This window comes from Lagenorhynchus albirostris, chromosome 14, assembly GCF_949774975.1.
Source record: "Lagenorhynchus albirostris chromosome 14, mLagAlb1.1, whole genome shotgun sequence".
Lineage (NCBI taxonomy): Eukaryota > Metazoa > Chordata > Mammalia > Artiodactyla > Delphinidae > Lagenorhynchus > Lagenorhynchus albirostris.
This window is the reverse complement of record NC_083108.1, coordinates 2,609,630-2,621,903: the sequence shown is the minus strand read 5'-3', so window position 1 is coordinate 2,621,903 and position 12,274 is coordinate 2,609,630.

Below are 12,274 nucleotides of genomic sequence, written 5' to 3'. Positions count from 1 at the left end.
GATTCGTGCATAAGTGTGACATGGCATTTCTCCATCACCACGCTTTCCAGGAGGTGGAAACTCAAAAATAACCTCGATGCTGGAGGACAGGACTCCCAGACACTGCGGGTGGCTGTGTCTCGTCTCCCTTCCGCCCACGGGAATGGGACTTGGTTATGCTTGTAGTTACCTTTTTCTTTCTGGATTCCTGTGCACTGAACGGAAATAATCACTATCCCGGCTTTATGAAACATTGTCGTGGTTAGCCCATGCCTGGCACTTTTATAAATCTGTGTCTTTGTGATAATGTAACACACACCTAGGAGCCCACCACTGCACATGACGCTTGAACTTGGCAATAACTGCGTCTGTGTGAGTCCCTCCCCCTCCTGGCTGGCCAGACCCCCCGTTCTTCTTCCCTTGTGCTCCTTTTTACATTATATTACATCACATTATACTATATATGGATGTATATACTATTCCAGGAAATAGATTTCTAACTTTGCAGAAAATGTACCATGTTCATGACATCTTTGAAACTTATTTTACTCACTGAACATTTACTGCCGAGATTCATCCATGGTGTTGCATGCTGCTGTAATGTCTTCCTTTTCACCGTTTCTGTTTTCTTATTACACCGTAATTTGTTAGTCCACGTTCCCATTGATGAGTATCTGCTCCTGAGAGCAGACACAGCATCCCCGTATACATCTGCTGGTGGTGTACCTTTGCAGTTTTTCTCTGTTGTGTTAGCTTCCTGGGGCTGTCATAACAAAGTACCACAAACTGGGCTGCATAAAGCAACAGAAATTTATTATCTCACAGTCCAGAGGTCAGAAGCCTGAAGTCCAGGTGTTGGCCGGGCCATGCACGACGGGAGGAAGGATCCTTCCCTGTCTCTCCCAGCTTCTGGGGGTTCCTGGCTATCTGCAATTCCATTTACATAACATTTTTTAGACGACAGCGTTTTAGAAATGGAGAACAGATTAGTGGTTGTCAGGGGTTAGAGGTGGGGGAGGGGAAGGTAGGCGGGTTAGAAAAGGGATCCTTGTGGTATTGGGTCTATTCAGTGTGGAGTTGGCAGATATACCGACTATGATGTGATAAAATCGTATGGAACTCAGTACACACGCAAATGAATGTAAGTAAAACTGGGGCATCTGAGTAAGATGGCTGCGTGGCATATTCTGGTTGTGATTGTTGTGCTAGCCTTTTGCAAAGTGTTACCGTTTAGGATTTAAAAGGGAATTTATTTCCCCCTATGTTTGTTTACATCTTTTTGGAAGAATTGTTTGCCATAAATACCAAGTAAGTAAACAAATAAATATATAAGCACATCTGCTGCCCCTCCCCTGGGGCTGCTGCTGCACGCACCCGCTCATCATTAAACCAGCGGCTGGAAGAGCAAATCCATGCTTAGTGGGCGGAGCGCCTGGCCCCCTGACTTCTAATTAGGGCCTCAGATCAATAGCACTGCTTGTGTTTCTCTGCCCCCGGCAGCTTCGTGTGTGCGGCATTTCTCTTTAGAGCAGCAGGGACATGCCTGGCACTGCCGCTCAGGTTCAGCCGCCCAGGAGGATAGCCGCCCATCTAGATGAGATGCCACCCCGGCACTGCCCAAGTTCAAGTACACGCCGTAGAGCAAATACACCCACCCAATCTGGGGACAAGCCCTCCAACTGGTGTTTCCAATGCAGTCATAAATGGATATAAACTTCATTTTATTTGCAAGAGTATCTCCTTCTGGTGCACATGAGCAGCTATGACTTCCTTCTTTCCTGTCTGTTTTGCACATGTTACACCAGCAGGGCGTGAGGAGGAAATGCAGGGGGAGGAGAGACACCTGAAGCGAGGCCCCGGTTGGTGTTGGTCGCTCAGGTCCGGAGTCTCCCGGGGAGCTTGACCTGCCCCACCACCATCCTAAACCCTCCCCGTGTTTGTAGAATACAGTTTGGGGGAAACCTGCAGCCCCTCTCAGTGTCCAGACACCTGGCAGGGGAAGCCGTGAGCTGGAGGAGGGAGGACGCCTAGGCTTGGAGGCCCCCACGGGGCGGAGGGCAGGGGTTCTCCAGCCTGGCCTGATCGCAGCCCAGGTGGCTCAGGCTCGGGACCAGGATACGAGCCTGGGGGACACGCTCCAGCAGACGGAGGAAGAGAGCGCTTACCGTCTACCTTCTGCATCCGGCCACGGGAGCATTTCCCACGGATCACACCAGCTGTCTCGACTGCACGAGCCCAGATACCAAACCCCAGCTTCACAGTTTAAGAAGTAGTCTTAGAGGGGCTATCCCACCTGCCCCACACCCTGCAGAGCTAAGAGGCGGCTGAGCCCATGCACAGTAGCAAATGATGGTCCTGGGAGCTGAGTCGCCTTGGCAACGCTGCTGCTGCTGGATCGGTGATGCCCCCGTGGCCCATGAAGCAGCCTCCAGCTCCCGCTCCAGCCGGTCCAGCTCCTCTCTCCTCAGCCAGCGCTGCTTGCCCATGTGTCCTGCTACTTCTCTTCCCCTGTGTGGCTGCGAGGTGAAGGAAGCTGCGTTCCTCTCACAGAGTGAAAAGCCTGCCCTCCAGGGCGACGACTGCTAGATGCCCAGAGGCCCCGCTTTTGCTGCTATTGGGAGTTTTGTGTTGTTATTTCCATGTTTGAGGTCCCGTTTCAGATGACGGCGGTCAACAGAAATAGTCACGCTATATCCACAGCAGTGCTCGGTTTATGCCAGGCTTTACTCGGTTAAAATAAAACACTGTTCACTGGCTAAAGGATTCACCTTCTGTCTTCACCTTTCAGCGCTTCTGATCTCTGTCGCGGCCCCAGGCCGACAAGCCCCAACATTTATTATTTTATTTTATTTTATTTTATTTGTGGTACGCGGGCCTCTCACTGCTGTGGCCTCTCCCATTGCGGAGCACAGGCTCCGGACGCGCAGGCTCAGCGGCCATGGCTCACGGGCCCAGCCGCTCCGCAGCATGTGGGATCTTCCCGGACTGGGGCACGAACCCGTGTCCCCTGCAACGGCAGGCGGACTCTCAACCACTGCGCCACCAGGGAAGCCCCCTAACTTTTATTTTTGCCACAGCACAATTCATATGTGAAACTTCTGGCTAAAGGTGTTCAGGCAAAATCCAGCATCTCATCCATCTGAGGCTTCCTGGGTTCCCTCTTCTTCTTCTTCTTTTTTTTTTTTTTTTTTACATCTTTATTGGAGTATAATTGCTTTGCAATGGTGTGCTAGTTTCTGCTTTATAACAAAGTGAATCAGTTATACATATACATATATTCCCATATCTCTTTCCTCTTGCGTCTCCCTCCCTCCCACCCTCCCTATCCCACCCCTCTAGGTGGTCACAAAGCACAGAGCTGATCTCCCTGTGCTATGTGGCTGCTTCCCACTAGCTAGCTATTTTACGTTTGTTAGTGTATATATGTCCATGCCACTCTCTCGCTTTGTCACAGCTCACCCTTCCCCCTCCCCATATCCTCAAGTTCATTCTCTAGTAGGTCTGCGTCTTTACTCCTGTCTTACCCCTGTGTTCTTCATGACATTTTTTTCTTAAATTCCATATATATGTGTTAGCATACGGTATTTGTCTTTCTCTTTGTGACTTACTTCACTCTGTATGACAGACTCAAGGTCTACCCACCTCATTACAAATATCTCAGTTTCGTTTCTTTTTATGGCTGAGTAATATTCCATTGTATATATGTGCCACATCTTCTTTATCCATTCATCTGATGATGGACACTTAGGTTGTTTCCATCTCCTGGCTATTGTAAATAGAGCTGCAATGAACATTTTGGTACATGACTCTTTTTGAATTATGGTTTTCTCAGGATAAATGCCCAGTAGTGGGATTGCTGGGTCATATGGTAGTTCTATTTGTAGTTTTTAAAGGAACCTCCATACTGTTCTCCATAGTGGCTGTACCAATTCACATTCCCACCAGCAGTGCAAGAGTGTTCCCTTTTCTCCACACCCTCACCAGCATTTGTTGTTTCTAGATTTTTTTGATGATGGCCATTCTGACTGCTGTGAGATGATATCTCATTGTAGTTTTGATTTGCATTTCTCTAATGATTAATGATGTTGAGCATTCTTTCATGTGTTTGTTGGCAGTTGGTATATCTTCTTTGGAGAAATGTCTATTTAGGTCTTCTGCCCATTTTTGGATTGGGTTGTTTGTTTTTTTGTTACTGAGCTGCATGAGCTGCTTGTAAATTTTGGAGATTAATCCTTTGTCAGTTGCTTCATTTGCAAATATTTTCTCCCATTCTGAGGGTTGTCTTTTTGTCTTGTTTATGGTTTTCTTTGCTGTGCAAAAGCTTTGAAGTTTCATTGGGTCCCATTTGTTTATTTTGTTTCTATTTCCATTTCTCTAGGAGGTGGGTCAAAAAGGATCTTGCTGTGATTTATGTCATAGAGTGTTCTGCCTATGTTTTCCTCTAAGAGTTTGATAGTTTCTGGCCTTACATTTAGGTCGTTAATTAATTTTGAGCTTATTTTTGTGTATTGTGTTAGGGAGTGATCTAATCTCATACTTTTACATGTACCTATCCAGTTTTCCCAGCACCATTTATTGAAGAGGCTGTCCTTTCTCCACTGTATATTCCTGCCACCTTTATCAAAAATAAGGTGACCATATGTGTGTGGGTTTATCCCTGGGATTTCTATCCTGTTCCATTGATCTATATTTCTGTTTTTGTGCCAGTACCATACTGTCTTGATTACTGTAGCTTTGTAGTATAGTCTGAAGTCAGGGAGCCTGATTCCTCCAGCTCCATTTTTCGTTCTCAAGATTGTTTTGGCTATTCGGGTCTTTTGTGTTTCCATACAAATTGTGAAATTTTTTGTTCTAGTTCTGTGAAAAATGCCAGTGGTAGTTTGATAGGGATTGCATTGAATCTGTAGATTGCTTTGGGTAGTATAGTCATTTTCACAATGTTGATTCTTCCAATCCAAGAACATGGTATATCTCTCCATCTATTTGTATCATCTTTAATTTCTTTCATCAGTGTCTTATAATTTTCTGCATACAGGTCTTTTGTCTCCTTACGTAGGTTTATTCCTAGGTATTTTATTCTTTTTTGTTGCAATGGTAAATGGGAGTGTTTTCTTGATTTCACTTTCAGATTTTTCATCATTAGTATATAGGAATGCCAGAGATTTCTGTGCGTTAATTTTGTATCCTGCTACTTTACCAGATCCATTGATTAGCTCTAGTAGTTTTCTGGTAGCATCTTTAGGATTCTCTATGTATAGTATCATGTCATCTGCAAACAGTGACAGCTTTACTTCTTCTTTTCCGATTTGGATTCCTTTTATTTCCTTTTCTTCTCTGATTGCTGTGGCTAAAACTTCCAAAACTATGTTGAATAAGAGTGGTGAGAGTGGGCAACCTTGTCTTGTTCCTGATCTTAGTGGAAATGCTTTCAGTTTTTCACCATTGAGGATAATGTTGGCTGTGGGCTTGTCATATATGGCCTTTATTATGTTGAGGAAAGTTCCCTCTGTGCCTACTTTCTGCAGGGTTTTTATCATAAATGGGTGTTGAATTTTGTCGAAAGCTTTCTCTGCATCTATTGAGATGATCATATGGTTTTTCTCCTTCAATTTGTTAATATGGTGTATCACGTTGATTGATTTGCATATATTGAAGAATCCTTGCATTCCTGGGATAAACCCCACTTGATCATGGTGTATGATCCTTTTAATGTGCTGTTGGATTCTGTTTGCTAGTATTTTGTTGAGGATTTTTGTATCTGTGTTCATCAGTGATATTGGCCTGTAGTTTTCTTTCTTTGTGACATCCTTGTCTGGTTTTGGTATCAGGGTGATGGTGGCCTCATAGAATGATTTTGGGAGTGTTCCTCCCTCTGCTATATTTTGGAAGAGTTTGAGAAGGATGGGTGTTAGCTCTTCTCTAAATGTTTGATAGAATTCGCCTGCGAAGCCATCTGGTCCTGGGCTTTTGTTTGTTGGAAGATTTTTTTTTTTTTTTTTTTTTGCGGTACGCGGGCCTCTCACTGCTGTGGCCTCTCCCGTTGTGGAGCAGAGCACACAGGCTCCGGACGCGCAGGCTCAGCGGCCATGGCTCATGGACCCAGCCGCTCCGCGGCATGTGGGATCTTCCCGGACCGGGACACGAACCCGTGTTCCCTGCATTGGCAGGCGGACTCTCAACCACTGCACCACCAGGGAAGCCCCTGTTGGAAGATTTTTAATCATAGTTTCAATTTCAGTGTTTGCGATTGGTCTGTTCATATTTTCTATTCCTTACTGATTCAGTCTTGGCAGGTTGTGCGTTTCTGAGAATCTGTGCATTTCTTCCAGGTTGTCCATTTTACTGGCATAGAGTTGCTTGTAGTGATCTCTCATGATCTTTTGTATTTCTGCAGTGTCAGTTGTTACTTCTCCTTTTTCATTTCTAATTCTATTGATTTGAGTCTTCTCCCTTTTTTTCTTGATGAGTCTGGCTAATGGTTTATAAATTTTGTTTATCTTCTCAAAGAACCAACTTTTAGTTTTATTGATGTTTGCTATCGTTTCCTTCATTCCTTTTTCATTTATTTCTGATCTGATCTTTATGATTTCTTTCCTTCTGCTAACTTTGGGGTTTTTTTGTTCTTCTTTCTCTAATTGCTTGAGGTGCAAGGTTAGGTTGTTTATTCGAGATGTTTCCTGTTTCTTAAGGTAGGATTGTATTGCTATAAACTTCCCTCTTAGAACTGCTTTTGATGCAACCCATAGGTTTTGGGTCATTGTGTCTCCATTGTCTGTTGTTTCTAGGTATTTTTTGATTTCCTCTTTGATTTCTTCAGTGATCACTTCGTTATTAAGTAGTGTATTGTTTAGCCTCCATGTGTTTGTATTTTTTACAGATTTTTTCCTGTAATTGGTATCTAGTCTCATGGCATTGTGGTCGGAAAAGATACTTGATACAATTTCAGTTTTCTTAAATTTACCAAGGCTTGATTTGTGACCCAAGATATGATCCATCCTGGAGAATGTTCCATGAGCACTTGAGAAAAATGTGTAATCTGTTGTTTTTGGATGGAGTGTCCTATAAATATCAATTAAGTCCATCTTGTTTAATGTATCATTTAAAGCTTGTGTTTCCTTATTTATTTTCATTTTGGATGATCTCTCCATTGGTGAAAGTGGGGTTTTAAAGTCCCCTACTATGAATGTGTTACTGTCGATTTCCCCTTTTATGGCTGTTAGTTTTTGCCTTATGTATTGAGGTGCTCCTATGTTGGGTGCATAAATATTTACAATTGTTATATCTTCTTCTTGGATCGATCCCTTGATCATTATGTAGTGTCCTTCTTTGTCTCTTCTAATAGTCTTTATCTTAAAGTCTATTTTGTCTGATATGAGAATTGCTACTCCAGCTTTCTTTTGGTTTCCATTTGCATGGAATATCTTTTTCCATCCCCTCACTTTCAGTCTGTATGTGTCTCTAGGTCTGAAGTGGGTCTCTTGTAGACAGCATATATATGGGTCTTGTTTTTGTATCCATTCAGCCAGTCTGTGTCTTTTGGTGGGAGCATTTAATCCATTTACATTTAAGGTCATTATCGATATGTATGCTCCTATTCCCATTTTCTTAATTGTTTTGGGTTTGTTATTATAGGTCTTTTCCTTCTCTTGTGTTTCTTGCCTAGAGAAGTTCCTTTAGCATTTGTTGTAAAGCTGGTTTGGTGGTGCTGAACTCTCTTAGCTTTTGCTTGTCTGTAAAGGTTTTAATTTCTCCATCATATCTGAATGAGATCCTTGCTGGGTAGAGTAATCTTGGTTGTAGGTTTTTCTCCTTCATCACTTTAAATATGTTCTGCCAGTCCCATCTGGCTTGCAGAGTTTCTGCTGAAAGATCAGCTGTTAACCTTATGGGGATTCCCTTGTGTGTTATTTGTTGTTTTTCCCTTGCTGATTTTAATATGGTTTCTTTGTATTTAATTTTTGACAGTTTGATTAATATGTGTCTTGGCGTGTTTCTCCTTGGATTTATCCTGTATGGGACTCTCTGTGCTTCCTGGACTTGATTAACTATTTCCTTTCCCATATTAGGGAAGTTTTCAACTATAATCTCTTCAAATATTTTCTCAGTCCCTTTCTTTTTCTCTTCGTCTTCTGGGACCCCTATAATTCGAATGTTGGTGTGTTTAATGTTGTCCCAGAGGTCTCTGAAACTGTCCTCAGTTCTTTTCATTCTTTTTTCTTTATTCTGCTCTGCAGTAGTTATTTCCACTATTTTATCTCCCAGGTCACTTATCCGTTCTTCTGCCTCAGTTATTCTGCTATTGATCCCATCTAGAGTATTTTTAATTTCATTTATTGTGTTGTTCATCATTGTTTGTTTCATGTTTAGTTCTTCTAGGTCCTTGTTAAATGTTTCTTGCATTTTGTCCATTCTATTTCCAAGATTTTGGATCATCTTTACTATCATTATTCTGAATTCTTTTTCAGGTAGACTGCCTATTTCCTCTTCATTTGTTAGGTCTGGTGGGTTTTTATCTTGCTCCTTCATCTGCTGTGTGTTCTTCTGTCTTCTCATTTTGTTTATCTTACTGTGTTTGGGGTCTCCTTTTTGCAGGCTGCAGGTTCGTAGTTCCCGTTGTTTTTGATGTCTGTCTCCAGTGGCTAAGGCTGGTTCAGTGGGTTGTGTAGGCTTCCTGGTGGAGGGGACTAGTGCCTGTGTTCTGGTGGGTGAGGCTGGATCTTGTCTCTCTAGTGGGCAGGTCCACGTCTGGTGGTGTGCTTTTGGGTGTCTGTGGACTTATTATGATTTTAGGCAGCCTCTCTGCCAATGGGTGGGGTTGTGTTCCTGTTTTGCTAGTTGTTTGACATAGGTTGTCCAGCACTGTAGCTTGCTGGTCGTTGAGTGAAGCTGGGTGCTGGTGTTAAGATGGAGGTCTCTGTGAGATTTTCGCCGTTTGATATTATGTGGAGCTGGGAGGTCTCTTGTTGACCGGTGTCCTGAAGTTGGCTCTCCCACCTGAGGCAGAGCCCTGACTCCTGGCTGGAGCACCAAGAGCCTTTCATCCACACAGCTCAGAATAAAAGGGAGAAAAAGTAGAGAGAATTAGTAGAAGTAGGAAGAAAGAAAGAAAGGAAGGAAGGAAGGAAGGAAGGAAGAAGGGAGGGAAGGAAGGAAGGAAGAAAGAAAGATAGAAGGAAAGCAGGCAAGAAGGCAAGAAGGAAAGAAAGGAGGGAGGGAGGGAAGGAGGAAGGAATGAAGGAAGGAGGGAAGGAAGGAAAAAAGACAGAAAGAAAGAAGATACAGTAAAATAAAGTATAATAAAGTTATTGAATTAAATATAATTATTTAGGAAAAAAAAGGGACGGATAGAACATTAGGACAAATGGTGGAAGCAAAGCTATACAGACAAAATCTTACACAGAAGCATACTCATGCACCCTCACAAAAAGAGGTAAAGGGGAAAAAATCATAAATCTTGCTCTTAAAGTCCACCTCCTCAATTTGGGATGATTCATTGTCTAAAGGAGGGAGGGAGGGAAGGAAGGAAGGAAGGTAGGAAGGAAGGAAGGAAAAGTATAATAAAGTTAATAAAATTAAAATTAATTATTAAGAAAAAATTTTTTAAAAAAAAAACAATGGACGGATAGAACCCTAGGACAAATGGTGGAAGCAAAGCTATACAGACAAAATCTCACAGAGAAGCATACACATACACACTCAGAAAAAGAGGAAAAGGGGAAAAAATCATAGATCTTGCTCTCAAAGTCCACCTCCTCAGTTTGGGATGACTCGTTGTCTATTCATGTATTCCCCAAACGCAGGTGCATCAAGTTGATTGTGGAGCTTTAATCCGCTGCTCCTGAGGCTGCTGGGAGAGATTTCCCTTTCTCTTCTTTGTTCTCACAGCTCCTGGGGCTCAGCTTTGGATTTGGCCCCGCCTCTGCCTGTAGGTCACCGGAGGGCGTCTGTTCTTCGCTCAGACAGGACAGGGTTAAAGGAGCCGCTGATTCGGGGGCTCTGGCTCACTCAGGCCGCGGGGAGAGAGGGGCACGCAGTGTGGGGCGGGCCTGCGGCGGCAGAGGCCAGTGTGACATTGCACCAGCTTGAGGCGCGCCGTGCGTTCTCCCGGGGGAGTTGTCTCTGGGTCCCGGGACCCTGGCAGTGGCGGGCTGCACAGACTCCCCGGAAGGGGGGTGTGGAGAGTGACCTGTGCTTGCACACAGGCCCCTTGGTGGCAGCAGCAGCAGCAGCCTTAGCGTCTCATGCCCGTCTCTGGGGTCCGCGCTTTTAGCCGCGGCTCGCGCCCGTCTCTGGAGCTCCTTTAAGCAGCGCTCTTAATCCCCTCTCCTCGCGCACCAGGAAACAGAGAGGTAAGAAAAAGTCTCTTGTTTCTTCGGCAGCTCCAGACTTTTCCCCGGACTCCCTCCCGGCCAGCCGTGGAGCACTAGCCCCCTGCAGGCTGTGTTCACGCTGCCAACTCCAGTCCTCTCCCTGTGCTTCGACCGAAGCCCGAGCCTCAGCTCCCAGCCCCGCCCGCCCCGGCGGGGGAGCAGACCAGCCTCTTGGGCTGGTGAGTGCCGGTCGGCCCTGATCCTCTGTGCGGGAATCTCCCCGCTTTGCCCCCCGCACCTCTGTGGCTGCGCTGTCCTCCGTGGCTCCGAAGCTTCCCCTCCACCACCCGCAGTCTCTGCCCGAGAAGGGGCTTCCTAGTGTGTGGAAACCTTTCCTCCTTCACAGCTCCCTCCCACTGGTGCAGGTCCCGTCCCTATTCTTTTGTCTCTGTTTATTCTTTTTTCTTTTGCCCTACCCAGGTAAGTGGGGAATTTCTTGCCTTTAGGAAGGTCTGAGGTCTTCTGCCAGCATTCAGTGGGTGTTCTGTAGGAGCTGTTCCACGTGTAGATGTATTTCTGATGTATTGTGGGGAGGAAGGTGATCTCTGCGTCTTACTCTTCCGTCATCTTTCTGATTCCCCTTCTTTTTAAAAAAATAATAAATTTATTTATTTATTTTTGGCTGTGTTGGGTCTTTGTTGCTGTACGCAGGCTTTCTCTAGTTGCAGTGAGCACGGGCTACTCTTCATTGTGACGTGGGGGCTTCTCACTGCGGTGGCTTCTCTTGTTGCAGAGCATGGGCTCTAGGTGCGCAGGCTTCAGTAGTTGTGGCACATGGACTCAGTAGTTGTGGCATGTGGGCTCAGTAGTTGTGGCACGTGGGCTCAGTAGTTGTGGCTTGCGGGCTCAGTAGTTGTGGCACATGGACTCAGTAGTTTTGGCTTGAGGGCTCTAGAGTGCAGACTCAGTAGTTGTGGCATGCGGGCTCAGTAGTTGTGGCTCATGGGCTCAGTAGTTGAGGCTCACGGGCTCAGTAGTTGTGGGTCACGGGCTCCGTATTGTGGTTTGCAGGCTCTAGAGCACAGGCTCAGTAGTTGTGGCACACGGGCTCAGTAGTTGTGGCGCACGGGCTCTAGAACGCAGGCTCAGTAGTTGTGGCGCATGGGCTTAGCTGCTCCGCGGCATGTGGGATCCTCCCGGTCCAGGGCTTGAACCCGTGTCCACTGCATTGGTAGGCGGATTCTTAACCACTACGCCAACAGGGAAGCCTGGGTTCCCTCTTGACTTCTCTGCTTTGCCCGTTTGGAGCTATGCCTTCCTGGTTCCAGTACGTTTGCCACCACTTACCCTGACTGTCCCCTGGTGTCCCATCCCCCAGGGTCTGAGTCCAGCTTGTGTCCCCCATGTGCCCTCTCTCTAACTTACAGCCTCCGACTGCAGCCTAGTCCCCCAGCGCCGGAGCGGGCCCGTCCCCCAGAGCCCTACTCCAGGCCAGCAGTACCACCTACACACGCTCTCTCTTCTGCTTCTCATCTCCAGTCTGTTGTTGGGTGTCACCCGTACCCGGTGCTGATGGGCACATCTGGTGTCTCTCCGTGGCGCCAAGGCCCCTGAAGCTTGAGCCCCTCTCACGCAGGCTCCTCTGCCGTCTTCCTCCGCATCCTCCCTGCCCCACTTCACTCCAGCTGCCGGGCCCCACGTGGGCTCCGTCGTGCTCTGCCCAGCTGCAGTCGGATGGCACCCTGCCTCGGGGGCAAACCACACACCCTCCCACGTGCACAACCCAGCAGTGCGGGTGTCAGAGGCCAGACACCGGGCTTCTTGATCGAGTCCATCCGGTATGAGTGGTGTCTGTGCTCTAAGTGACTGGCAGGTCCTCATACTGGCTGCTTGTCCTAAGGAACAAGAGACATTTCTGGTAGGAGGGGCCGAGTAGATGTCCCCCAAACGGACCCAGTTTCCCTTCAGTCCCCAACTCAGTGACT